The sequence below is a fragment of the Zalophus californianus genome, chromosome 10 (assembly GCF_009762305.2).
Source record: "Zalophus californianus isolate mZalCal1 chromosome 10, mZalCal1.pri.v2, whole genome shotgun sequence".
NCBI lineage: Eukaryota > Metazoa > Chordata > Mammalia > Carnivora > Otariidae > Zalophus > Zalophus californianus.
Genome location: NC_045604.1, coordinates 80752241 through 80779235, shown reverse-complemented (window position 1 = coordinate 80779235; position 26995 = coordinate 80752241). Strand labels below are relative to the sequence as shown.

The 26995-nt window shown below is 48.4% G+C and overlaps 1 protein-coding gene across 3 annotated transcripts in view; it reads right to left on the bottom strand.

Annotated features, from left to right (window-relative positions):
• MRTFB (myocardin related transcription factor B) overlaps positions 1-26995 on the bottom strand; it is a 277869-nt gene that overhangs the window by 230781 nt on the left and 20093 nt on the right. The window lies entirely within an intron of this gene.

The following is a 26995-nucleotide window of genomic DNA, read 5'->3' as shown; positions in this document are numbered from 1 at the left end:
CCTGAGGCCGGGCTCCTGCTGACTTCACGGCTCCGCTGCTGACTTCCCCTCTGGCCCAGCTATGGGGATGTCACAGAAGAGACAGGTCTCAGGAGTCAGCAGGAGCCTCAGAAAAGCGTTCAGTCCGAAGCCCTGATCTTCCGGTGAGGAAACAGGTCCTCCGAGGGTTGGGGACCTCCCTGCGGAGGCAGGAACCAAACAGCTCCTGGAACTGGGTCTCCTGGCTCTCAGCTAGTGCTCTCTGCACTGCTATGGAGTGAGATGTAATTGGGTTCAGCCCCTGGGTCCGCTACTGATTTGCTGTCATCCTGTGTGCCCAACACCGTTTCGAATCTCTGCATGCATTAACTCACTTCCCAGGGAGATGGAGGCACTGATTCATTGGGTCACTCACCCAGGGTGGTGGCGGGGCCAGTCAAAGCAGGTAGTCCGGATCCCGGGTCTACGCTTTGAGGAACCACACCCTTGGTGTAGGCAGGAGACCCTGTGATTGCGCCACTGGGGATTAAAGCTGATTATCTGAGGTCATGTCATGGTCTGCAACTTGGCTTACCAGGAAAATGCTTAGAGAGAGTGGGCGTTGTGGGGGTGGGACCAGGAACTGGATTGTTCTGACGGGGAGACTCCCCAGGAGTGGTTCTCAACTGGAGGGCTTTGAAAAGAGGAGTGGGCACCTAGGTGTGTCACCATGGCAGAGGGCTGGGGCTGGGATGCAATGGGAGGGGACTGGATGGGAAATGCACAGGACAGACTCACACAAGGAATTGTCTTGCACCTAATGTCAGTAGCCCCCGGCTAAGAAACCTGTACATTAAGAAACATCCAGAGAATGGGGGATGGTCTTATGAGGACAGACCCGAGGGTGAGCCTCTGATGGGAAGAGACACTTGGGGAGGGGCATCCAGGGCACCTGCTGGACTGGGCAAGCTCAGGGATCCCTGGGCCTCTCCTCAGTCATCTAGGGAAAAAAATAAAAGGAAAACAGCCTAGGATTAAATGAGGTCAATGTTTCCCAAACTTTGATAAGAGATAAATGTATCATTTTAATGTATACGTTCTAACATGTACTAGAAAACTAACTAGCATATCAGATCCATACTTAAATGAATATCATTATTCCGGTTGAATGTAAAGGAAGTATTTGTATTTGTTTTCTGGGTAGAAAGTGTCAAGTAAGGGCCGGAGAGGTAAGCGGGTGTGTAAAAGCGAGAGGTGGTAGGGATATGGGACCAGGGGTGGCCGGCCTGGGCCATAGGGCCCTCATTCCCATTCACTGACACAGACCTGTTATGGGTTGAACTGTGTCCCCCACACCCATGTTGAGGACCCCAGTACCTGGGAATGTGACTTATTTGGAAACAGGGCCTTTATAAATGATCAAGTTAATATGCAGTCATACTTGATGCAAGTGGGCCCAAATCCAGTAAGACTGATGTCCTTATGGAAAAAAAATTGGAGTGGCGCCTGGGTGGCTCAGTCGGTTAAGCATCTGCCTTTGGCTCAGGTCATGACCCCAGGGTCCCGGGATCGAGTCCCGCATCAGGCTCCTTGCTCATTAGGGAGCTTGCTTCTACCTCTCCCTCTGCTTGTGCTCTCTTCCTTTCTCTCTCTCAAGGAAAAATAAATAAACAATCTTAAAAAAAAAAAAAGTCCTTAGAAGCAGAGAACTTTCTCTGGCTGCAGGCAGAGAGTCGCAGAAGTCAGAAAGATTTGAAACATGGGAGGGAGTTGTCCCACTGCTGCTGGAGGGGGGAAACATGGAAACCATGAGAAGGAATGTGGGCAGCCCCCAGTTCCAAAGACCCCCAGTCCCACAACCACAGGGAATTTGAATTCAGCCAGCTATTGAAATCAGCTTGGAACCAGATTCATCCGCAGAGCCTCCAGAAAGGAACATGGTCCCCCTGACACTTTGGTCTCAGACTTGTGAGACTCTAAGCAAAGGACTCACCGGGTCAGGCTGTACTTGGACTTCTGACCTACAGAACGGTGGAAGAGTACATAGATGTTGTTTTAAAACCATCAAACTTGTGGTTATGTGTTACAGTAGCCATAGAAAGCTAATACACCACAGGCCATTTGCAGGACCTGCATGCTCACTCCACCGAAAAATATCTCTCCTAGTGACCTGCCACATTGACTGATATAGTCCTGCTGTCAGAGGCACATCTTGAAATTAAGGCATTGTTTTTCCCTTTGAAAGTCTTGTTGCTAAGCCCAGACACTATGTGACCTGAAGTCACGCATTAGCAGCCTCTCACTAATTAACACACAACCATAGGCATTTCCCACCCCAGAACATAGAACTGGCAGGTTTTGATGCAGAGGCTAGAAGTTTCAAGAAGAAAAGGATCCTTCTCTGAAAGGGAAGATCTAGGTAGGAGACAGAAGTGGCTCGTTAGAGATAGGAAGATAGGAAGAGAGGCCCCCAACACAATTTTATCTGGAGTCACCATGGCCTTGTAGTATCCTGACTTAGAGCTTTTGTACCCGCTGTTGCCAATGCTGAGAACGCCCTTCTTGCAGCTCTTCTTGGCACTGGCTCCAGCGTCAACTCATGAAAGGTCTTCCACGATCATCCGCTAAGATGGCATCCCTCTCCCCTAATCACTCTGGTCTTCTCCACAGCCCTATGACCCTCTGCTATGACCCTCTTTGCCATTTTAAGGTGCTTGTAATTCCCACCCTGACTAGGCTGTAAGGTCCAAGAATGCTGAGACCGGTCCTCTCTTCTGGGATTCCCGGTGCCCAAACAATGGCTGAGACATGATGGGGATTCAGCAAATGCTTACTGAGTGAATGGAAGACCGAAATACGAGGTAATGTCTGCCAAATACAATAAAAAGCATAAGGGATGAGATTCTCTAAGGGTGGAGAGTTGATGGGAGAGAATTGGCTGAAGAGGTCTGGTTTGGGATGTTTTCATGGGAGGCAGGTGTTTGACCTAGATAGGACCTGGTCTGAAGGAGGATGGCCTAATCCAAGCAAAGGCAAGGCAAGGGGGTAACATGGGGGGCACTCGGGTAACGGGTGTCGATTGCCAGAACAAAGAGAGTGTAGACAGAGGGGAGTATGCCGTGAAACCTGCTAAACTGAAGCTTAAGGGTTTATCACTTCCATGGACACTTCCAACACCCTAGCAAAGTGCTCACATGGTCATGCGTTTCCATCAACTTTGCAAGAATAGGATCGTTTACTCACAACCAGTTACGGCCAACCCTCCTTCCAGTTGGCTTCCCTTCCATCTCACCCATTTTACTTCCTCTTGCATTGGGTGGCCCTGGAATTTCTGTGGATGCTTTTTGGGTCTAGCTTAAGGAAGGTGAGTTGGAGATCCATCATGCAACTGCATAAATATATCCCCTTCAAGCCACCAAAGCTGCGGCTGTTTGTCACAGTAACAAGGGAAAACTAACACACCCGGTGTTGGTGTCCCCACACCACAGGTGAGTGGCGTGCCTTTGCCCCTGCTGTTCCCTATGCCGAGAGGGATGTATTTATGCAGCTCACAGACGCTTCGCTTCCTCTACAGCTAAGTAATTGCTAGCTATCTTCATGCAGGAATAGCTTCCGGGAATACTCTCGCTACCCACTGGGCTGAGTAGCCTGGAATGATGATGTAAAGATACATCGTGATAGGAATCTATCCCCAAGCACGTGGTGGTGGGGCAGAAAAAGGTCTGAAATGCACAGAGCCAGAAGCTGGGTCTGTGCAAAATTGCTCCAAACCTTTCAGCATGTGATGAAAGCAACCTGATGGCAATTTTCCAAATGTAACAATATTTCTAAAATTTTATCCATTACCAATAAAGAGCTGTGAAGCTGAAAGGAAAGTCTATAACCTAGGAATAGAAAAACCAATTCCATCAATTGACACGCGGTAGGAGGGATAGAGTGATCATTCCATTCTCTCTAGAAAGTGGTATTTTAAAGTTGTCAGACGTGGAGGCAGAGGAAGAAGAGGAGAAACACCCCGGCCTCAGTGGCTGTGGACATTAATTGTAGAGAAGCAACAACTGAAGTTATAGGAAAGGGAAAGCCCACCCAAACCAGCGGACCGGCCGGCGAGGGAAGGGGCAGGAGGAAAGAATCTTGAGGGTTCTCATTTAGGCAGAGGAAAGGGACCGGCATTATTAACAACCTGGGATTGGCCAGGCATCGTGCTAAGGGCTGGATGCTTATTCCCTGGTTTCAACTCAAACAGCCCTACCAGGTAAGCGTGTGTGTCTTCTGCATAGACACAAAACGGAAGCTCAGAAGAGGTCGGATTGCATGTATATCTGTTCAGCTCTGACACCTATGTCATTTCCACCACAAGATGAGTGAGATGAAAAAGAAGTACTTTGGGGCGCCTGGGTGGCTCAGTCATTAAGCGTCTGCCTTTGGCTCGGGTCATGATCTTGGGGTCCTGGGATCAAGTCCCACATTGGGCTCCCTGCTCAGTGGTGAGTCTGCTTCTCCCTCTCTCTCTGTGCTCTCTCTCTCTCTCAAATAAATAAATAAAATCTTAAAAAAAAAAAAAGAAAAGAGAAAAAGAAGTACTTTGGGGCAGTGATAGGAAGCTGGTAGAGGAAAGGATGTGAGAAGGAGGCCAGCAGTGCCCAAGACTAGAGCCAGAGAGAGAAGCTCAGATGCCTGCAGGGGTTGGGCAATCAGCAAGTGGCTGAGGGTGTTTACACAATAAAACTCACAAGCATCATCTTTGCTTATGCAGACGCGTTTATGCTTTCTTCTAAAACACAGACGCTTCCTTGGCCTGGCTTTCATTTCTCTTGCTACAAGAGCGATTTCTTGACTGTCAGGGAGCAGGGCTATGTATATGCAATGATCCCGGGCTGTGGGTTCTTGGTTTTAGTGCCAGACGGGTGGGAACTGAGGCAAATTGCTGAACTGCTCACACTACCCCATTCCAGCCCATGACACCAGGTGGAAATGACCCAGGATCGTCAGACCTGATTTTCCAAGAGAAGCCAAAAAAGACAGATTATCGTGTGAACTCTTAATTTCTAAATGTTGTCAATAAATTCTCTCTCTCTCTCTCTTTTAAAAAATATTTTATTCATTTATTTGACAGAGAGACAGCGAGAGAGGGAACACAAGCAGGGGGAGTGGGGGAGGGAGAAGCAGGCTTCCCAGGGAGCAGGGAGCCCGACGCGGGGCTCGATCCCAGGACCCTGGGACCATGACCTGAGCCGAAGGCAGACGCTTAACCTACTGAGCCACCCAGGCGCCCTTCTCTCTCTTTTTTTAGAATAACGTACAGCCCACAAGACATATCTGTGAGTCAGACGTGAAACCATGTTTGATCTAGAATGAATAAGGACGGTAAGAATAATAAACACTGAAACGAAAATAATAATAAAGACGATGATGATGAACATGCGAGTATTTACTATGCGCCAAGTACTCTTCTAAATGCCTTACCTGAATGAACTAATTTAAGTTTCTACCACAACCCTGTAAAGGTAGATATTATTATCCCTGTTTTATAACTGTGGAAACTCAGCTCAGAGAGGCTCATGCCCAGGTCCCCAGGAAGGGTGGGGCCAGGATTTACAACAAACAGACTGATTTCAGAGCCTGGGTTCTTCATCCCCAAAACTGGTTAAGAAAAGACCTCTGGATTTCGCACTCAGGAATGAGGTTATTATCCTGGAGATTGGGGGTTGAGTTCAGGAGTCATGTGGATTTCTGAAACTACTTACAAATTTTTACATGGAGGCAAGAGTGTGTTTTCATTGGAAGGGAAGTCCCAAGCTTTCACAAAGCTCTCAAAGAGACCCTAGAAAGGGAGGAGTGACTGATTCAGGACCGTGAACACCTTCGGTTCAGAGAAGCCAGTCCCGTAGACTGAGCGGCAGAAGGTGGATGGCCAGGGGTCAAAGAGATAGTAAGCTATAGACAGGGGGGGCAAGCCCTTTCTAGAATACTGGCAATGAAGAGAGAGAGAAAGCAGGGGTAAGGGAAGATTCTACAGATAAGAGAGATCTGGGCATTTTGTCTGCTGGGGAAGGGGGCCAGGGAGAAGGAAAGAATGAGGGATTTATGGTTCTCACACAGCGAGGACACTTTGGAAAAGGGCCACGCCTTGGCTCCCAAGCGTGAGGATCCCGAGGAGGCAGGATGAGCTGAACTAAAACATGGTTTCACCAAGTGGGAGTAGCTTCCCTCCTATTCTCTGCCCCCCAACCCCCACCCCAGGAGCAAAGCTGGAGAGCTTTCCTACCCACCCACCGCTTTTCTGCCCTCCAGCAGGGCTCCTACCAGCAGGCGCCCTCATGCCACGGAGCTGGGGTCAGTGTGCCCCAGAGGATCTGCTAGTGTGTGCCTCTTACACAACTACCCAGCTTCTACTTCCTTCCAGGAATGGAGAACGGTAACCGCCTCTTTGCCTTCTCCAAGAAAAACAGCCTCGCCATCCTACTAGCTAGCAATGTTCCCTCTTTCTGGCATTGCTTGACTTATCCCTCAGATTTGTTTCTGATTCGTTTGCATTATCACTCAGATTCATTTCTCTCCACTAGGAGAGACAGGTTTTAAAATATATAAACTACAGTAAGTAGAGGAATTTAAAAGGACAGGAGACTATGAGTGAATGCTCCCTACAGAATGTTTGCATCCCCTCAATGTTCATAAGTTGAAATGGAACCCCCAAAGCCGAATTAGGAGGTCGGGGCCTTGGGGAGGTGATCAGTTCATAAGGGTGGCGTTCTCATGCATGGGATTAGTGCCCTTATAAAAGAAACCCCAAAGAGCTCCTTCAGCCCTTCTGCCATGGGAGGCCATGGGTCCTCCCGAGGCATGGAATCTGCCAGGAACTTGATCTTGGACCCCCCAGGCTCCAAAACCGTAAGAAATAAATGGCTATGGACTAAAGCCACCCAGTCCGTGGTATTTTTGTTCCAGCAGCCTGAAAGGACCAAGACAGTGCATAACTTGGGACAGGAATCAGCACTGGCTTTTCTGAGGATATTGCTTTTGAGGTAAGACATGCAGAATAAACCCAGGTTAACTAGGTGAACAGGTGGGAGGGTGCTGGTTGGGAAGTGAAGGGCAAATTCGGGCAGGGTGAACTGTGCTGTTAATGGAGAAAGAATGCTCTCGGATGCGGGAGGAGTAGGTCAAGCACAACCACACGCCATCATAGCTGAGGACACAGGGTCCTGCGAGAACACAGGAGTAGTCCCGAATGAGGGGGAAAAGTCCTGGGGGGTGGGGCAGGGGTGAGTTAGTGGCAGCAATGACATCCAAGGAGAATTAGGAAGTTTAACATACAATTTCTTGTGCTTTTGATGACACCTCTTACGTACAATTCTTAGGTTTGGGAAATTTTCCAACTTAAGATTCTCTTCTCTTAAAGGTGGAAGGCAGAAACTCACTTTCCTAGACTCCCTTGCAGCTAAGACATAGGTGTTGCTCCTGGCTGTGCGTCCTCCCAGCCCGATTAGCTGGTCCTGCTGGAGATCCTGTGAGTTACCTAATACCACCTAACATTGTCCCTTTCTTTTCAAAATCACTAACATGGATTCTGTTGTTTGCAACCGAGAAGCCTGACAAAGACAGGAAGGATGACTAAGTCATTAGAGGGAAAAGGTAGGAACGGTGCTTATGCACAGGGGCGGAAAACAATATGATGTGGCAAGAGGAGCATAATACTTCAGGATGGAAATTTTCCCAACGTCTGAGAAGGAAATAGCTTCAGCTGGGGAGTAAAGAAGCCCCAGGTTTGCTCTGGTATTGTGCACCCTACCAACAGCGTATTGGGCATCTGCTATTCCACACAGAAGATTAGGGGCGTGGGGACACCCCCCTAATGACGCTGTAGAAAGGGGAATGTTGGCTTCAGTCAACAGAGTATTTTGTTCCTGAAGTTACGGTATTAACCTGCATCTCCTCAAACCCTCTAACCACCGGCCACAGGTATGTATGGAAGAACACACTCCTGAGAATCAGAAGCCCTTAGGCTAGAGACCATGAATTGTTAACTGTGTGGCCTTGGGCACAAGGTCACTTCAAATCTCTGATCCTCAGTTTACTCACCTATAAAGTGGGGTAATACATGGTTATATGATACGGCACCTGTGAAAACTGTTTGTAAACTGTAGTTTGCTGAATACACGTGCTAGACGATTCTTGCTATCTTCATGGTACCAAAACAGACGCAAAATACAAATGAAAGTTAAGATTCATAATTTCAGTGTGTCAGTGGGTCGCAATGGGATCTGAGGCCATGGGTTGTAAGCAATCAACATCAAGAAAGAAACAGCTCTTGGGGGCACCTGGGTGGTTCAGTCGGTTGAGTGTCTGACTCTTGGTTTTGGTTCAGGTCATGGTCTCAGGGTGGTGACATCCAGCCCCATGTCGGACTCCACGCTTAGTGTGGAGTCTGTTTGAGATTCTCTGCCTTTCCCTCTCCCCCCACTCTGCGCTTTTCCCCGCTTGTGCACGCGCTCTCGCTCTAAAATAAATAAATAAATAAATAAATAAATAATAAATAAATAAATAAATAAATAAAATCTTAACCAAAAAAAAAAAAGAAAGAAAGAAACGGCTCTTGACAAAGATGTTAAGATTACTGTAGTCAGTCAGGACTCTTGTGGTTGCAGGTGACACAAAAGTCATGCCAAAATGGCTTCAGAGGCAAACAAACAGGGACGCCTGCGTGGCTCAGTTGATTAAGCTTCTGCCTTCGGCTTGGGTCATGATCCCCGGGTCTTGGGATCCAGTCCTACGTCTGGCCCCTTACTCAGCAGGGAGCCTGCATCTCCCTCTGCCTGCCTCTCTCTCTCTCTCTGACAAATAAATAAAATCTTAAAAACAAACAAACACAACTTACATCTCATATCAAAAAGCTCGATTCAGGCCCATTTGGATACAAGGACTTAAGGAACAAAATCAAAACTCCATCTCATGTTACATCTCTCTCTCTCTCTCTTTTAAATTTTATTGATTTATTTGACAGAGAGAGACACAGCGAGAGAGGGAACACGAGCAGGGGCAGAGACAGAGGGAGAAGCAGTCTTCTTGCCGAGCAGGAGCCCAAGGTGGGACTCGATCCCAGGACCCTGAGATCATGACCTGAGCCGAAGGCAGACGCTTAACCTACTGAGCCACCCAGGCGCCCCTTGTGTTACATTTCTTGTTGCGCATCCTCAGACACATTCTCTCTTCCTGCTGCCAAGAGGGCGGCAGCAACTATAACCCTACATGAAGCTAGGCTCTGATCTATTTGAAAGGAACACAACCAGATCTAGGAAATTTCTGTAAAAGCCTTTTAGCATCTCAGTGGCCCAAACTAAGTGATGTTCTCTTACTTGAGCCAATACCTTATGACTGGGGGAATGCGATGATCCAATTGGTCAATTCTCAACCACATGATCACATCTGGGGCCAATCAAAACCCTTCATACACATGGCCTGGGAATAGGGCAGGGTGGTTTACACATACAAAAGTTGTTAAGACATCTTCCAATACCCACGGTGGGTAGTTATTGATGGGGGGGGCGGTTATTTACTATGTTTTGAAGGATCTACATGGGACCCACCTTAAAAAGAAAAGAAAATCATGCTTAAAAATGGTGCAAAGATGCCACATCTTGTTTCTGGCTGGGACGAGCCTCGTTCCAGCAGCTTCTATGAGTTGTTGGTCACAAGGGTGACTTGAATCTTGCCCTCTGAACAGACCTTTTACATCTTATGACTCTGCTAACTCTCTATAGAGCTCCCACATTTGTTCCTGTATGTGATCTAAATTTAACAATATTGTGAGTCAGAGAAGTTAAGTAACTTGCTTGAAGTCACACAGCCAGCCCTGATTTCCTGCCTCCTGGCTTCTAAACCCACTCTGATCCTGGGATGCTAGCAAGAGAGAGTATGGGGAAGCTGGGAGCAGGGAGAGCAGGGGGCAGGCATTTAAGCATGAAGAGTTAACGAAGGCAGAAGGTAAACCAGACAGACTTGGTCTCTGTGTGCATAAGCCCCAAGTGTGGTGTGGACACAGATACCATAACAGAGCCTGGTTGTTTCCTGTGCTTACGACAGGGGTAAGCCCAAAGGCCTCTGGGAGATCCCGCGGATTCTGCGGGCAACAGTGGTCTTCAAGTGAACACGGGAGCGAGCAACTGTGCATCTTTAAGGATCACATAACCCCCATTTTAATTATTAACTTGCTGCATTATTAACTGACCAGCTGTGTGTGGCAGAAAACCAAGGGTCAGAACTCCACGGCAACAATTCCTTCCTGGTGGAGTCCTCAGGCCAGTGGTTCTGAAACCTTCTCAGGGCACACTAAGCACCTGATAAATGGTGGCAAACCTCCTTCCAGAAAGATGCATGATTTGTCTGCAGTTTCAGGACTCAGTCCTACATATGTCCTCTCCATGTCCTGAGTGGCTACCCACATTGGGCCTAATGTCCCAGGTCCCCTCTCTTTCCTTGGTCTCTTTCCAAATAGTAACCCCACCCCCACTCCCCACCCCGCATCCTCCTGCCACCAGCCAAGGGCAGCCTTGGGGAAAAGAGGAAGAGGAAGAGATTAGGAGGTGGGACTTAAAAGCACAAACCGAAACCATCTGGAGAAGAGAGAAAGATAAAGTTCTCTTCCAGAAGGCACTGGCCAAACAGAGCTACGAGTGGATATACCTACAGCATGCGCACATTCATTCATTCCAAAGCTTCAAACATGTAGATACCACTTTCAAAGGCTTTTTGCTTCGTTCCTCCCAAACTGTGACCATTTTTCTTTAAGACAATATACTTGAACTCAAAACTTCTTTTCAAACATTCTATCGCCACCATAGATGGAGAGCCACAAGTATTATTTGAAAAAAAAAATTAAACACTCAGAAAACAAAACAACGTTATTAAATTCTAGCTTGCTTGGTCACTGTCCTTAGCTCTGAGCCCAGAGATATTCTTTCCGTTTAAATAGACAGAGAGATTTTTAAAAGGCTGGCAGGGAGGGTGGGGAGAGGAATAGCATGTTTAAAAGAGACGTTGGAGATACAATCACACCAAACTGCAACTCTTGATGCTATCAGAAGGACAGAAATGATTGCAGAACCAATAATTTTCTCACCGAATGGGTCAGACTTACTTCATTCTTCACCCAGTTGGGGAACACTGTGATTTACACAACAGATATCTGTTGAGCTGCCTGCTAAGTGCTCTTGGGCATAGCTGGATGGGGATGAAAGGGGAATATATATATGGTTCCTGCCCTCCCAGAGAGAATATTCCCTTGGAGGAGACAAACAACTAAAAGGGAAAGAAAATTATTTCAAATCGGGTTGAGTACTACCGACACCCCCGCCCCCCCCCCCCCCCCCCCGGCAGATCCAATGAGGGGTTACAATAGTGAGTTGGAGAGGCATGGGGCATGCAAGGGTGGACTTCACAGCCTGGTGCAAAGATCAGAAGGCAGTTTGGTCTTTGGGTGAGTGAGACCAGAGTTTCCAGTAGGAAACTCATGTTCAGGATCAGACTCTCAGAGAGTGGGAAAGTGGTTAGCAGCTGTAACTCGATATCCCAGGCATGATCTGAAGGACACTAGAGAGACCTGCTCTTTGCCCCTGATTCAATCAGAAAGCAAAGCAGATGTTGTCTTAATAGTTTTCCAGTCCAATGGCCAAGAGAAAACAAAATATGTCATACATGTGGTTGTATTTAAAGTCAAGATTACAACACATGTCCAACAAACGTTGGTTGTGGCTGGAGCAAGAGATTCCATTTGTAATCGTAGCTGAATTAATCTAATTAACTGCAAATGAAGACAGTTTTCAAGTTCAGCCAAAAGGGTCACAAGTACATGGTATTTACAATGTTTTTCCCTCTTCTCTCTTTGTAGGGCCCCAACCTGCCATCCTGTTTTTAATTGCTAAAGTCCTAGTGACACGACACGAGGGTTTCTATTTGCTGTTTGGCTTGATTGCTGCAGAGACAAAGGTTCAATGCCCTGAAGAAGTTAGATGATTTAAAATATAAATCAGTACAACTGCTTTTGATTGCAATTGATCAATATCCAGGCCTCAAAATGGAGATTGTGCAATCTACTACCAGACTCACTACACCCATAGAGGGTGACTCTCCATACTGGGCCTCCTCAGCCTTGCCTGAGTGCCCGGGCTCCCACCCTACCAGCCAGGACCTCTGTGTTTCCCTTAGAAGGTTCTGGATAGGAGTGTAAGAAGTGAGATCTCAGGCTCAACACTGGTCTCCTAAGTGCTGGCAATTCTTAGGGCGGTCGGGGGTGGGGGGGTGGTGGCCAGGACGAAAGGCTGGCTTTAGCTCTGCTTTGGGGGCCTCTTGAATCATCTTTGTTGGGAGGCTGGATATGCTGGGGGAGGATAATGAATTAAACTCATTCCATTTGAAAGAGTTTACTTAGATATAAGGAAAAAGATGATGACACCATTAGGGTTACAAACCACAGACAGTTTGCTCCCCCATTCCATACAGGATTAAAGCTCTATGGCCATTACATGTTAGGCTCCCTGAAGCAGAAGGGTTAGGATCTGGGGCTTTTGACTCAGGCGGCCCTGAGTTCAAATTCCAGGTCTATCATCCACTATGTGTTGAAATGTACCTAGGCTCTTCTACCTCTCTGAGCTTCCGTTTCCTCGTCTATGAAAAGGGCATGACTCTACTTGCCTCTCAGAGTTGCTCAGGAGGGAACACAATGCGTATGGAAATGTCAAGGTGATGCCATGAACAATGTCAATGGCACGTAATTTACACCTGCATTTAGTAACGGTACCTTCTCTCTGCCACTCTGCACGTTCCCCAGATCTGCCCTCTTGCCTCTCTTCTCTGGTTTCCTCGTATGGCTGCCCCAACTCTAAACAATCTCTATGATGCCATCCAACCCTGGCCTTTCAGATTCTTCCTTAGGTCCATGCTTCCTTCTCTAAGTGCTTTCCTTTACATCTTCTCAGTTTGCCCTCCCAATAATCCCCCCTTTGCAGATGGAGAAATAGGGTTCAGAAAGGTTAAATGACTAGCCCATCAAGGTCTACTGGGTAGTGCCAGAACCATCTGCTCTCTTGTTTGAGTCCAAGGTTCTTCTCTCTACATCTGGAGGAAACAGCTTAATATATCCCTTTCAGCTAAGCAGTCATAGAATCTATAAATCACTGGATGGGCTCATAGGATTGCATCGCCCAGCAATTTCATTTTCTCGGCAATGAGAAAACCAGAGAGGGGAAGTGATTTGTCCAAAGAATCAGGGGTGGCAGAGCTAAAACTTGCACCTAACCTACTAACCTCCAGGTCAGCTGCCTTTCCTTCATGCCCAGTGCTCACGGGTCTGGCTCAAACTCCTCGCCCCCTTCTTCAAAGTATACATTTTCCCTCCCTCCAAGGTTAGTAGAGCAGTACTGTGCAATAGACCTTTCTGAAATGGTGATGGCAATGTCTCAGAGCCATGATGTCCATTCTGATAAACACTAACTACATGTAGCTGTTGATCACTAGAGATGAATCGACCACAGATGAAGAACTAAACTTTTCATGCTACTTAATTTTAATTACCGTACATTTAAATAGCTGCATGTGGCTTGTGGCTACCATACGGGACAGGGCAACTCTAGAGACCAGAGAACATATTGAGTCTATAGACCCAACTGATGCAATTATCATAGGTGTGGAAGATCCTTGTAATAACAATTGAGTCTAAGCTGCCTGGATCTTGTTAGGGGCTGCATTCAGTTTCATTTAATGATAGAGCAGAACCTATCCCCCAAGATGCCTTTGCTCGATTTCCTCCTTCCCTTGGCAACGTCTTACCCATGACTCTAATCTAGGCTCAAATTCACCCTCTTTCAGGAAAACTTTGCTGATCCATTCCCCTCCCACCAAGCAGAGTGAAGAGATTCTTCTATGGAACTCCCACTGTCCTATAATTGTCCCCAGAAGGATGAGAAGGAAGAGAGTTTTTGTTTTGGTTTGGAAAGTGGGTGAGGGAGGAGAGAGTTTGTCTGGGGGCAGGGAGAGAGTTGTGGCAGGGGCGTTTGGGGAGTGGTGTGAGAGAGATGAGGAAGACATAACTAAGGGAGATGGGTGATATGGGACTTAGGCTTCTCTATCTGCCCTACAAAGTCTTCAGTAAAAGTAGATATTACAAACCAGAGCGACACATGGATAAATCTCACAGGGCTGAGAGGGAAAAGCAAATCACATACTTCACAATAAAAACACCTAACATACTAGTAGGAAAAGGGAATTTTCTCAACCAGATGAAGGTCATCTATGAAGAACACAGAGCTAACATCATATGTAATGGTGAAAGACTGAAGATCAGTCTTCAGTCCCCCTAAGATCAGTAACAAGACAAGGATGCTCACTCTTGCCACTTCTATTCAATATTACTGGAGATTTGGGCGCCTGGATGGCTCAGTCAGTTAAGCACCTGCTTTCAGCTCAGGCCATGATCACAGGGTCCTGGGATCGAGCCCCGCATCGGGCTCCCTGCTCCGCAGGAAGCCTGCTTCTCCCTCTCCCTCCCTGCTCCCCCTCCCCACTTGTGCTCTCTCTCTGTCAAATAAATAAATAAATAAAATCTTTATAGAAAATATTACTGGAGATTTTAGCCAGGCAAGACAGTAAGGCAAGAAAGAGAAATAAAAGGCATCCAGATTGGAACGGGAGAAGTAAAACTGTATTCACTTGCTGATAACATAGTCTTATGGGTAGAAGATTCTAAAGAATCCACCAAAAAACATTAGAGCTTCTAAATGAGTTCAGAAACATTGCGGGATACAAGATCAATATACAAAAAGTAATTGTATTTCTTCTCTACATTGACAATGAGCGAATCAAGAATGAAGTTAAGAAAACAATTTCATTACCATGACATCAAAAAGAATAAATATTGAAGAGTAAATCTAACCAAAGAAACAGGAGACTTTTGAACTGAAAACCGCAGAATACTGCTGTAAAAAATTACAGAAGACCTAATTAGCTGGAAAGATATCCATGTTCTTAGAGTGCAAGATTTAATATTGTTAAGATGACAGTACTCCTCAAATTGATCTATGGGTTGAATAAAATCCCCATCAAAATACCAGAAACCTCTTGGCAGAAATTGACAAGCTGATTCTAAAATTCATATGGAAATTCAAAGGATCTGGAATAGTAAAAATAATCTTGAAAAATAAAAGAACAAAGTGGGAGACTCACACTTCCTAATTTCATAACTTACTACAAAGCTACAGTAATCAGGACAGTGTGGAGCCGGTATAAGAATAGACCTCTAGACCAATAGAATGGAAATGAGAGTTCAGAAATAAACCCTCACATTCATGGTCAATTGATTTTTGACAAGGGGGCCAAGATAATTCAGTTCCACAAGTGGTTGGGGGACCCCTGGATAGCCACATGCAAAAGAAGGAAGGTGGACCCTGCACTCACATTATAAACAAAATTAATTCAAAGTGGATCAAAGACTACATTTTAAAGCAATAACTATAAAGCTCTTAGAAGAAAACATAGGGGTAAATCTTCATGACCTTGGATTAGGCAATGAAGTCTCAGATATAACAACCAAAGCACAAGCAACAACAACAATGAAAAATCGATAAATTGGACCTTATCAAAATGAGACATTTGCTTCAGAGACAACACTAAGAAAGTGAAGACAATCCACAGAATGGGAAAAATCATATTATCTGGTAAAGGACTTGTATCTAGACTACACAAAGAACTATGACAACTCCGTTGTTAAAAGACAAATAACCAACGAAAAAACAGATAATGGATCTGAAGAGACATTTCTCCAAAGATAAGCAAATGGCCAATATACACACGAAGAGATGTTGACCTTCATTAGCTACCAGGGAAATGCAAATCAAAACCATAATGAGATACCACTGCATACCTTGTAGGATGGCTGTAGTAAAAAAGACAATAACAAGTGTTGTGAGGAGGTGGAGAAATAGGAGCCCTCATATAGTGCTGATGGACATGCCAAGGGGTGCAGCTACTTTTTTGGGGGTACTTTTTTTTAAAGATTTTATTTATTTATTTGAGAGAGAGAGAATGAGAGACAGAGAGCACGAGAGGGAAGAGGGTCAGAGGGAGAAGCAGACTCCCTGCTGAGCAAGGAGCCCAACGCGGGACTCGATCCCGGGACTCCAGGATCATGACCTGAGCTGAAGGCAGTCGCTTAACCAACTGAGCCACCCAGGCGCCCCGGGTGCAGCTACTTTTGAAAACAGTCTGGCGGTTTCTCAAAAAGTTATGCACAGAGCTACCACGTGATTCAGCAATTCCACTCCTAGGTATACGGAAGAGAAATAAAAACATGTCCACACAAAAATTTACACATGAATGTGCATAGCATTATTCATAATAGCTAAAATGTGGAAAGCACCCAAAGGTTTAGCAACCGAAATATGAGTAAATAAAATGTGGTGCAGTAGGCACCCCTTATCTGTGGGGATTTGTTCCAAAACCCCCAGTGGATGCCTGAAACTGTGGATAGTACCAAACCCTATATAGACTATGTTGTTTTCCTATACATACATACTTATGATAAAGTATAAATACTAAACTTGTAAATTAGGCACAGTAAGAGATTAACAATCATAACTGATAATAAAATAGGATAATTATAACAATATACTATAATAAAACGTATGAGAATGTGGTCTCAAAATGTCTCTTTTTGGTATTTTTTTTTTTTTGGAAGAGAGAGAGAGAGAGGGAGAGCACGCACACATGAGCTGGGGGGCGGGGGGCCGAGGGAGAGGAAAGAGAGAATCTCAAGTGGACTCCACACTCACTGTGGAACCTGATGTGGGGCTCAAACCCAGAACCCTGAGGTCACGACCTGAGCTGAAATCAAGAGCCAGACGCTTAACTGACTGAGCTACCCAGGCGCCCTGTATCTCTTTTTAATTGAAGTATAGTTGACACACGATGTTATATTAGTTTCGGGCATACAACGTAGTGATTTGACAGCTCTGCACTTTATGCTATGTCACCACAAACATAGCCACCATCTGTCACCACACAACATTTTTACAATATCATTGACTATATTCCTTGTGCTGTATCCTTGTGTTCCATCCCTGACTTCTTCATTCCATCCTGTACCTTCCCCCGTTTCTCACTCCCCTTCACCCATTTTTCCCGTCCATCCACTCTCTCCCTTCCGGCAACCACCAATTTGAGGTGGTTTGAGGTCACTTTGCATAATGCCCTCCAGGTCCACCCATGTTGTCGCAAAGGGCGCGACCTCATTCTTCATTATGGCGGAGTCATATTCCACTGTATATTTGTACCACATGTTCTTTATCTCAAAAAGCTGACTGTCCTGGACTCACCCTCCTTCTTGTGATGATGTAAGATGATGAAATGCCTAGGTGATGGGATGAAGGGAGGTGAGTGACATAAACATGGTGACGTAGCGTTAGGCTACCAATAACCTTCTGATGATACTTCAGAAGGAGGGTCACCTGCTTCGGGACTTCCGTTGACCATGGTCACTGAAACTGTGGAAGGCAAAGCTGCGGGTAAGGGGGGACTACAATTCCATACAATGGAATCTTATTTGTCAATAAGGAAGCAATAATCCTAACTAGTGAAGACTAGATGCACAAGCTTTACCTGGTTTCTGAATTTCCCACCTGCTACTGGCAAGGATTTTGTCCGAGCTCCCCTCCCATTCCCTGGACGAATCTTGCTGGGAGACCCAGGTTCTGTTGGGTGCTTCACCCCTTTGCAAGTTTACATGATTGGCCACAATCAAAACTCACTGAGTAGAATTGCTTTTCAGAGTCCATACTTTGGGCACCTGGGTGGTTCAGTTGGTTAAGCGTCCGCCTTTGGCTCAGGTCATGATCTCAGGGTCCTGGGACCGAGCCCCGTGTGGGGCTCCCTGTTCAGCGGGCGGTCTGTTTCTCCTTCTCCCTCTGCCTCTGTGCTCTCCCTCTCTCTCAAGTAAATAAATAAAATAAAATCTTAAAAAAAAAAAAAAAGCCCACACTTCCTAAAAATGCCTGGGTGGCTCAGTCAGTTGAGCATCTGCCCCTTGATTTCAGTTCAGGTCATGATCTCGGGGTCATGGGATGAAGCCCCACGTCAGTCTCCCCGCTCAGCACGGAGCCTGCCTGTGTCCTTCTCCCTTCGCTCTTTGTCTGAAGCCAATAAATAAATCTCAAAAATAAAAAAGAGCCCCCACTTTCTTCCTCTCTTCCCCACTGTTTTAAAAAGGCCTGTGCAGAGAGCTCCTTTCACTACTCTTGAAACCAAGGAAATGTATGAATAAGTTGCCCCTGTCCCTCTCCACAGGTCATTTTGGTACTCCCAGCTATTGTTCATCAATTCCGGGAGGCTGGCTGGGCAGAACGGGGGCAGCCCCGGGGGCAGAGGGAAAAGGTGAAGGAAGGTGAACCGACATCTGTTTGGAACCTTCCCCCATACAGTTGGGTGGGCTCACTCAGCCCTTCTTGGAGACATGAAGCTTGGACGCCTTGGCCCGGGGCCTTGGCAGGTAAAATCCAAGTGCATCCCAGCGCTCCCTGCCAATGGTAGCCCAGCACCTGGGGGAGAGCCAGGCAGACAGATGGGATCGGGGCCTGTGCTGGGAGCTGCCCAGGGTCCATGATAACTCTGGCTTCTCGTAAGTCGCTGCTGGGGGGATCGCTCCCACGGAGGAAATTCCAGTCATTGAACGCACCCTGGGAAATGCATTCTCGGAGCTTTGGGCTCGAAGCTTCTGCCTCCACATGTCAGTCCCCCCGCACAGAGCCCTGGCACATTGGCTATCCATCTGCTCCCTCTGGGACGTGGCTGGTTTGTTTTGGGGGAGCTGCAGTCTCTGTGCGTGGTTCAGGTCTCCCCACATCCCAAGTCTGTGGCTGATGGACAGGAAGCAGGGAGGTAGGGCCACAGGGGGCCCCGTGGGCTGTGCCGAGGTGCCCACAGGCCAGTGTGGAGAGCCTGCTGGTGGCGGCACCCCCAAATGGTCCAAGGAGGTCAGAGCATAACCTCTGTTTACTCCCCATCCAACTGACCTGCAGTCACCCCACCGTGATTCCCTGGGGTCACAACCCAGCCTGGAAAGGGATGCATCATTTCAGTTTCTCCCGTGGTCCTTTGCGATCACTTGTGGCCACGTCTGTCCAGTGACTGATCCTTAGTAACCCCGGGGTCTTTGTGGCCGAGGGTGGGCGAGGATGGAATGGGACTGGTGGCTTTGGGAACGAAGAGAGAAGTGACAGTCTGTTCTCTCCACTCCCCATCATTTCTCTGGGGTCCAGCTGGCCCGCTCCGCCACCCACGCAAAGGAGGGGCTTCCAGAAATCAGTCCCAGGGCTGCCATCAAGCTCTTTATCTTCTCTGCAGGGCTTCTGGGGGGGTCACAGCCTGCTGCCCACAGCCACTGCTTTCCTCCCGTTCAGCCTGTTGCCAAAGCCATTCATCCCAAACTCGAACGGGACTGCGTTGTTTGGAAAACCCTGTTTGGCTCCCCTCCAAGGACTGGAGGCCCACAGATGGGCCTTTGCTTGGCCTGCATTGAGTTTTTTAGACATTTCAAAGTTTTGCATGAGAGCTGGCTTTTCCAGCTTCTCTTGGGACATGGAGCCCTCTTCCTGCATAAGCCTAGTTGGTTGGAGCTGAGCACTACCCCTCCCCAGGCAGGTTCTCCTCAGGGAGCAGCTCCCACTATTCCCTATGGCCATTCAGCCCCGCTCCGTTCTTCCCTGCAAGGCCTGCCGAGTCCCTGCCTACATGTGAGTTTCCCCCTCTAGTCTCCAGACAAGGGCGTGGACCACAGCTTGGGGGTACTAGTTGACCTGACCTCTATCTGCTTTTCTGTCCTTGTTCCTGCTCACCCCTCCATTCTCTCCCTCCCTCCCTCCCCAGCTACCTCTCAGCACATTGGCCACACCCGTCTCTCTCTGCTCACCAAATGAGCCAGGGACCCACATGAGTCCACACCCCATGCAGTTCCCACTGTCTGCATTTCTGTGTCATCCTTCAGCAGATGTGTGTGGAGCACCTACCATGCATGGAGGGTGTGGGCTGGGTGCTGGGGATGGAAGTACCAGACCCAGTGTGTTGGTCTGGGTTCTCCATTGAAACAGAACCGACAGAATAGATGCTGGGAGATAGATAGATGGATAGATAGTAATTATAAGGAATTAGCTCATGTGATTATAGAGGTTGAGAAGTCTAAGACCTACCGTGGGCAAGCTGGAGACTCAGGAGCGTCCATGGTGTAAGTTCGAGTCTGAGAGCGAAGGCACAAGAATGATGTCCCAGCTCCAACACAGTCAGGCAGAGAGAAAGCATTCTTTCTTACTCAGCCTTTTGTTCTATTCTGGGCCTTCAACGGGTTGGATGAGGCCCACCTACCTCAGGGAGGGGATCTGCTTTGTTCGGTCTACCCAATCACCCGTTCATCTCATCCACGAACACCCTCACAGACTCCCCAGATACAATGTTTAACCAAATGATCCGAGTACCCCGTGGCCCAGCCAGGCTGACACGTAAAATGAGCCATGACATTCGGTCCTGTTCTGCTGAAGCCAGCAGCTTAGCGAGGTATTCAGAGACAGGAAAAGAATTCCAAAACAAAGTGGTTAAGTGCTGGAGGAATTCTCACTTAGACTTCAAACTTCACCTCGAATAGTACCTCCTACAAATCTTTTCTGATCTCCCCACATGATCAGTGACTTTCTCTTGGGAGCCCCCCAGAACACAATATCCCTTGGGAGAGATTCTCTCTCTCTCTCCTTTTTTCACAATGAAATGTTCTAAGTCTTCAAAAAGGTACAGAGATAATGTAGCAGAGTCCCATATCCCCGTCCTTAAAAGATAAATTGCCGCAGACACAGCACAGCCTAGGGTGGCCAAGTTGTCCCATCTGGTTCAGCACGGAAAGTTCCGCAGCCTGGGACCCCTTGGTGCACAGCAGATCAGGAGGATTGGTCCCGCAAGTGCAGGCCTTCCCTGCCTCCCACTCCTGAGTACATCCCTTCCTTGAGATCACCACCCGCCCAACTCCCCATCAGAGGAAATGACCGATTTATTAAAATTGGGGGTTACCGTTTATGTGACCTTCTTTATACTTTGAATCCACCCCTAAATGACATCAGAGTGCTGTTTTGCGTGCATGCACCCCAGATTGGGTTCAGAACGTTGGATGGCCTTTCTTCATGGGGGGGGGCGGTGACATGAGCCTGGTAGCAGCAAGCGAGGCTTCCTGCATGTTTGAAGGCAAAAGCTAGAAGAGCAATCAGCTGCTTGAAAGTCAGACAGGGGAGAGGTGGGGGTGAGGGGGGAGCAGGGGACTAGTGCAGGAACCTGAGGAGGAAGCAGAGAGCTCCCAGGAGAGGCAGTTAGGAGAGCATCAGAGAGGGGACCCGGGCCGGGGCCGGGAGAAGGTCTTCAGGAGAAGAAAACGTGCAAGGCATGTTTGGTGAGGTAGCTGCCAATTCCCACTTTCATGCTCCACACTCAGGAAAATGCACAGCCCTCACTAACATGTGGGAGCACAGGGATGCGTCCAAGGGCCAGGGGGAGAGGTACCCCAGCCTCCAGATCCCTAGTGCTTCCCTACGATGTTCCAGCTGCTTGTGCTTGCACCCCACTAGCTCCCCGGGGCCTCCCAGCTCATGGTAAGTGTTCAGTGTTATTTGTGGGGGGGGTGGGGGAGGAAGGAGGGAGGGAGGGAGGAAGGAAGGAAGGGAGGAAGGAGGGAGGGAAGGCAGGTTTCAGCTCTGTGGGGGGCCCGAAGAGGCTCCTGGGGGTCTCTCCTGCCAGGACCGAAGGGCCTGATGTGTGGAGCAGAATGCGAGGCGCTTGTGTGGCCCCGGGAGCTGGACGGGCACTCAGGGACTGTCCTCTGAGTGGGAGCCAGGCCGGGCAGAGCACTGTGAGCACTGTGGGGGGGTGGGGGGGTGGAGGGTGGGGGTGGGGTGGGTGGAGGGTGGAGAGAGGCAGACAGGGAGCTGAGGGAAGTGCAGGGGCAGAGGCGTGCTGCCTAGCAACCACAGGAGAAGATTTAAGGAAGTGACAGGACCATTTCTCCCCATGCCTCAAAGGGAGGATTTTTTTTTTTTTTTTCTAAAGAGCTGCCGCCTACATTGGCGGATCTGGTTGTGGCGGCTCAGAAGACTGGCTAGGACTGGGGGGCTCCCCAGAAGTCGGGGCCATCGCTGAGGAAGGCTGGCCGGCCCCCGTGGCTCTCAGGGACTCCAAGGGGACATTTCTCCCCGCCCCTGAAAGCAAGGGAAGGAAGCCTCGAAGGCAAGACGTGGGGACACAACCTCAGGCTCCTCTCAGGAAGGTGCTGGGTCTTCTCCCTTCCTCTTCTTTTCCCCAGGACCCTGCTGGCAGCCCCAGTCCTGCTCCTTCCTCCCCACTGAGAATTCTCAGTTGCTTTTCTTTCTTAATTTGATTTTCTCTGGCTCAGAATCGAGATCAAAAGAAGAATTCTTTCCAGCCTTTTAGGAATAAGTCCCAGAATCTCCCACTGGAAATGCATATATAATTACCACCATTATTTAAAAAAAAAATCTTTCTGGTTCTCTTCTCCATTTCTTTTCCATCTCTGCAGCAGGCTTGGGGAGATGAGGGGAGAGGGAAGCTTCCAGAGTATCTTTGTGCTTGCAAGTTCAACTGTATTCACCCTATTCTTGCAGGCAAAGCGTGCCCCCCCCCCCCCCCTTGCAGCACAGAATTCTAGACGGTCTGGGCAGGAAATGCAAATAGCACTTCGCTAGGGTTCAACACCCCGGAATCACCCGGTGGGAAGTTATTCCCTTTCTAATTTGTTTTAATTGTCTTCATTCCATCAAGTCTGGAGTTGGTGCTGGCCCTTAACATTCCCTGCCGCTTGCTAACCTTCCTTTTAAGAGCAGCAAGCAGCCATCCTCAGGCCCTACAGCAAGAGCGACTAGCTGCAACTTTATACCAGTGCTGTTTTGCATTGTGATTAGTGTTGTGTGTGCCATGAGGCCGGGGGTAGGGGGTGGGGGGACTACTTTGTATTTGTACTTATGGCTGGTTCCTTTTCAGATGAAAGACAATTAGTTACTAATAATCGAAGCGGAACAGAGATACACTGCCTAATGGCGAAGGCTTTTGGAAAGGTTCCCGGTTTGTCAGCCCCAAACCCCCAATCCAGGATACCAGCTTTCCCTCTGGCAGGCTGCGGGTCAAGTGCAGGGAAGGATCCCGTTCAAGGTCAGCGGGTCGAGTTGAGCCGCAGTTGGCACCAAGGAGCATCAGATGGGAATTTTCCATATTTGTTTTTTGGAGCTACTCAGCCTGGCTTTGCACCCACTCGTAGCCCATTCTGTTCCCTGGGATTCCACAAGCCAGCTCATCAAGGTCTACTTTGGGACACAAGGCCAGAGAGCTTGGGTGTCTGCCAAGGACACCTATCTTTTGGCTGTCATACCCGATTTCCCTTCGGACAACCACCCATCTGTCCTCTCCGATCTGGGATTTGAGTGGAGCAGACCCACCCATGGCTTTAGGGCTGGTGTGCCATCTGAGCCTGGCTTCCTCTGGGCATCCCATTCCTCTGGCCCCCATGATGGATGGGTTCAGGGAAGGGCAGAGAGATGCATGGAGACTCTTGCTGGGCATACTGGGGGCTGGCTCTTTCCCACTGGCCTCGATCCTGAGCCGATGAGACTTGGGAGCTCCTGCAGCCCTTTCTGCCACCACGAGGAGGGAGCCAACCACAAGGGAAGGGGGCTGAGAAAGGGAGAGAGGGAAACCCGATTCTGATGGTATCATTTCCATCCCTGGATCCAGCTGTGCCTGAAGCTAGCCTCTACCCTTGGCCGCCTTTAGAGTCCCCACGGAGCCAACAAATTCCCCTTTTCATGTAATCCAGTTAGGATCAGTGCTTTGGTGACTTGCAACCACCAAGAGTCTTAACTGATAAAACGGTTCGGTGGAAATTCTTGGCCGCCGAGTACAGAAAGAATGCAGAGGGCTTCTGTTACGTGCAGGGATGAGTGGCATTTTGTCACCGTATGCAAACACTGGCACAGGGAAAGCTATCGGAGCTCCAAATTCTAGATGACCAAGTGGTAGGCACAGGCTTGTTTACCCCTTGTAACAGTCCTACATGACCGCCTACTTTTGTCACCATTTCATAGATGGAGAAGACTGAGGCCCAGGGGGTCTGGGTGAACCTTCGTGGTAGAATCAAATCTTGCCCCTCAGCACCGTGTCATCCCAGCCATGCCTCTACAGCAAACAAGGAGAATGCCCACCGGTACCTACAAAGCTCTGGGAATGTGTGGTTGGGAAGGGACAAAGGGGTGAGGCTCTCGGGCGGCACAGGATGATATTTATGGAGCAGGTGGTGTGAATGTCCCCATCCACCCCCAACCCCCCAGTCATGGGATGTGCAGCTTACAACGGCTGCATGCTGGCCTGCAGAAAGGGCGGTAACTCTTCTTTACCTGCGGTCCGACACAGAAAGACAGGAAAGGCCCTGAGTGTAGGTCAGAACTCATGAGCTCTCATCGGCCCTGCGGCTCTGCCCCAATCAATCATTTCACTTTCCGAGCCCTGCTGTTTTCGCATCTGGAAAGCTGAGACCCCAGCTCCTTGGCCTGGCTCGTCTGCCCCAGCAACGGGAGCATCAGATGAGGACAAAGATGCGAAAGGTTATTTGCACAGTCAGGAGCAGGGCTGTGGGATGGAGGGAATCCCTTGGCTTCCCAGGGGCGGATGGGCAGGCCGGGAAAAGGTGTTAAGCCACACTTCCTCCTCCCCACCCAGGCGGGTGGCGCAGATTCAGGCCCAACGTGACCTGAAAGGAACCTTTCTGTCCCCAAAGAGAGAGAGATAAGAACTGTGAAGGAGAGAAGCAAGCTCGGCTGCAGGCACTTGGGGGTTTATTTTTACCCTGTTATCTCTATCCTGAAATGTCAAGCGTGAAGCTGCCTCTCTCTCACCAGCCTCCCAGCCTCCCCAGCCATTCAGCGTGGCAACGCAGCCTGGAAACAGGCCCCATTCTCCTTCTCTGGTTCCTCTGCCTTTCCAAGAGAGTCACAGTGCTATGGAGACGGGAGGCATGGAAACCCTGAAATAGACAAGTGGGAGGTGAGACCTTTTATTTGGGTTCTGGAACAGGCTCACTTCCTTCTAGAGGCCCCGGGGTGCAGAGGAGGCCCTTGGCACTGCTGGGTACCTATTCTAAGGTTTGCATCAAACTGGCTCTTTATGTTGCAAGATTCAGAAATCCCTACTTAAACGGGGTTATGTAATAAAGAATGTTTAATTGTCTGAGGCCACTAATAGGCCTAGCCAAAGGTCAGGCTTCAGGTGAAGTTTGATCAAGGGGTTTGATGCTGTCCCAAAGCTTCAGTTCGCTGCATCTTTCAGCTCCATCTTCTGTGGTGTCGGCTTCATCCTCGGGCACCATGCTGTGCTCCCCAACAATCTAGCAGTTCCAGAATCTTCCTCCATGGTCACAAATGGCTGTAGCAGTGGATCTAGACCTTATATCCCCACACTGGCAGCTTCCAAGGAAGAGAGAGGAAACTTCCTCTGGTCAGATGTTACCAAGAAATGTCTTCTTGTGTTTCATGGGCTTTGACTGGGTTATATGGCCATCCCTGAGCCACAGTCACTTTGGTATAGGGGCAGGAAGGTGATAAAAAACACATTGATTAGATTAAGCAAACCAGATTCCCAAGAACAGGGATGCAATGGTTTCTTGAAGATTCTGAGCACTGTACCCGAAAGGCGATGGGAATGGATGCTGAGCAACAATCAGGAGACTGTTTTGTGCTTTATTCACTTTGCTTGATCCCTCCCTACCCAGGAAAGCGCCCAAGGTTAGACCTGACTGTTCTTTCTTATCCAGAAACAGGCCAACATCAGTTTCTTCTCTATCTGTCGGTTAACCTGGGTTTCTGAGTTCTAAGAGTCCTGGGGCTGTTAGTCCCAAAATTTCACCCTGGCAACAGAATCCCTCCCAGGTAGCTAGGTAGGCACAGGGCGAAGTGTCATCTGTTTATGTGCCAAAGGCTTCCTCTGCCTTCAAAATAAAATTTACACGCTATGCCCTGGATTCCCTATCACTCACCCCCAATCACATGCTTAATACCAGCTTCTGGTCATTCCTTAGACAAGCCAATCACTCTCGTGCTACACAGCCCTTCCCCCCCACCCCCGATCTTTGTCTAGGATCTTGAATTCCTGTAAATCTTTTCTCAGTTGGCTTTATCTCATCATTCCAGACCCTGCTTCAATGTCACGACTTCTTGGAAGTCTTCTCTGACCCGCCTAGAGTGTAAAACCATCTGCGATCACCCTGTGCCTTGATGGTTTGAGTATCTCTCTCCCTTCACTAGACTGTGAGCTCCACAGAGCAAGGACGGTGCTTGTCCTATTGATGTGCAGACCTCGCGATTCCTGGTTATGTGGCTGGCATAGTGTAGGTACTCCATAAAAACTGGTTGGGTCAGCGAAGGAGAATTCTTTTCTGAATGGCCTTGTAAACTTGTACAGAGCAAACTGGGTGTCTACCAAAACACTGAGCACGAAAGAGACACAATGTGGTAAGTGGTATTTTTTTTTCGAATGAAGAAATGAGCTCTCTGCTGAAGGGATTTGCTCCAAGTTGCACCGAAGTTAGTACAGAAAGAGACCTTCCTGGGAAGTGCCAATTCTTCTTTGAGAAATTTGCTTTCCTAAGCCAATGCACGTGAATGTTTGAGGGCGTGAAGCTGTATCGAGGTACATGGGGGCCATCCGGGTCTCTGACTCGGGTGGCAAGACCACCATTCGCGAGTAATGGCGTGAAAACCACATGGGATGATACTGTTTACTCCCTTCCCCAATGAGGCAGTGAGAGAAGAATGTCTCATAAGAAGAAGATTTTACCTTGTCCACGGCTGCTCCATAAATCAACATCAGAACCTCAATACGCTGATGACTCAGAGGAACCCCCAGGCTCTTGGTGGACACAAACCCTCCTCAGGGCTACCAAGATCTACCAGTCTGTGACAGTCCT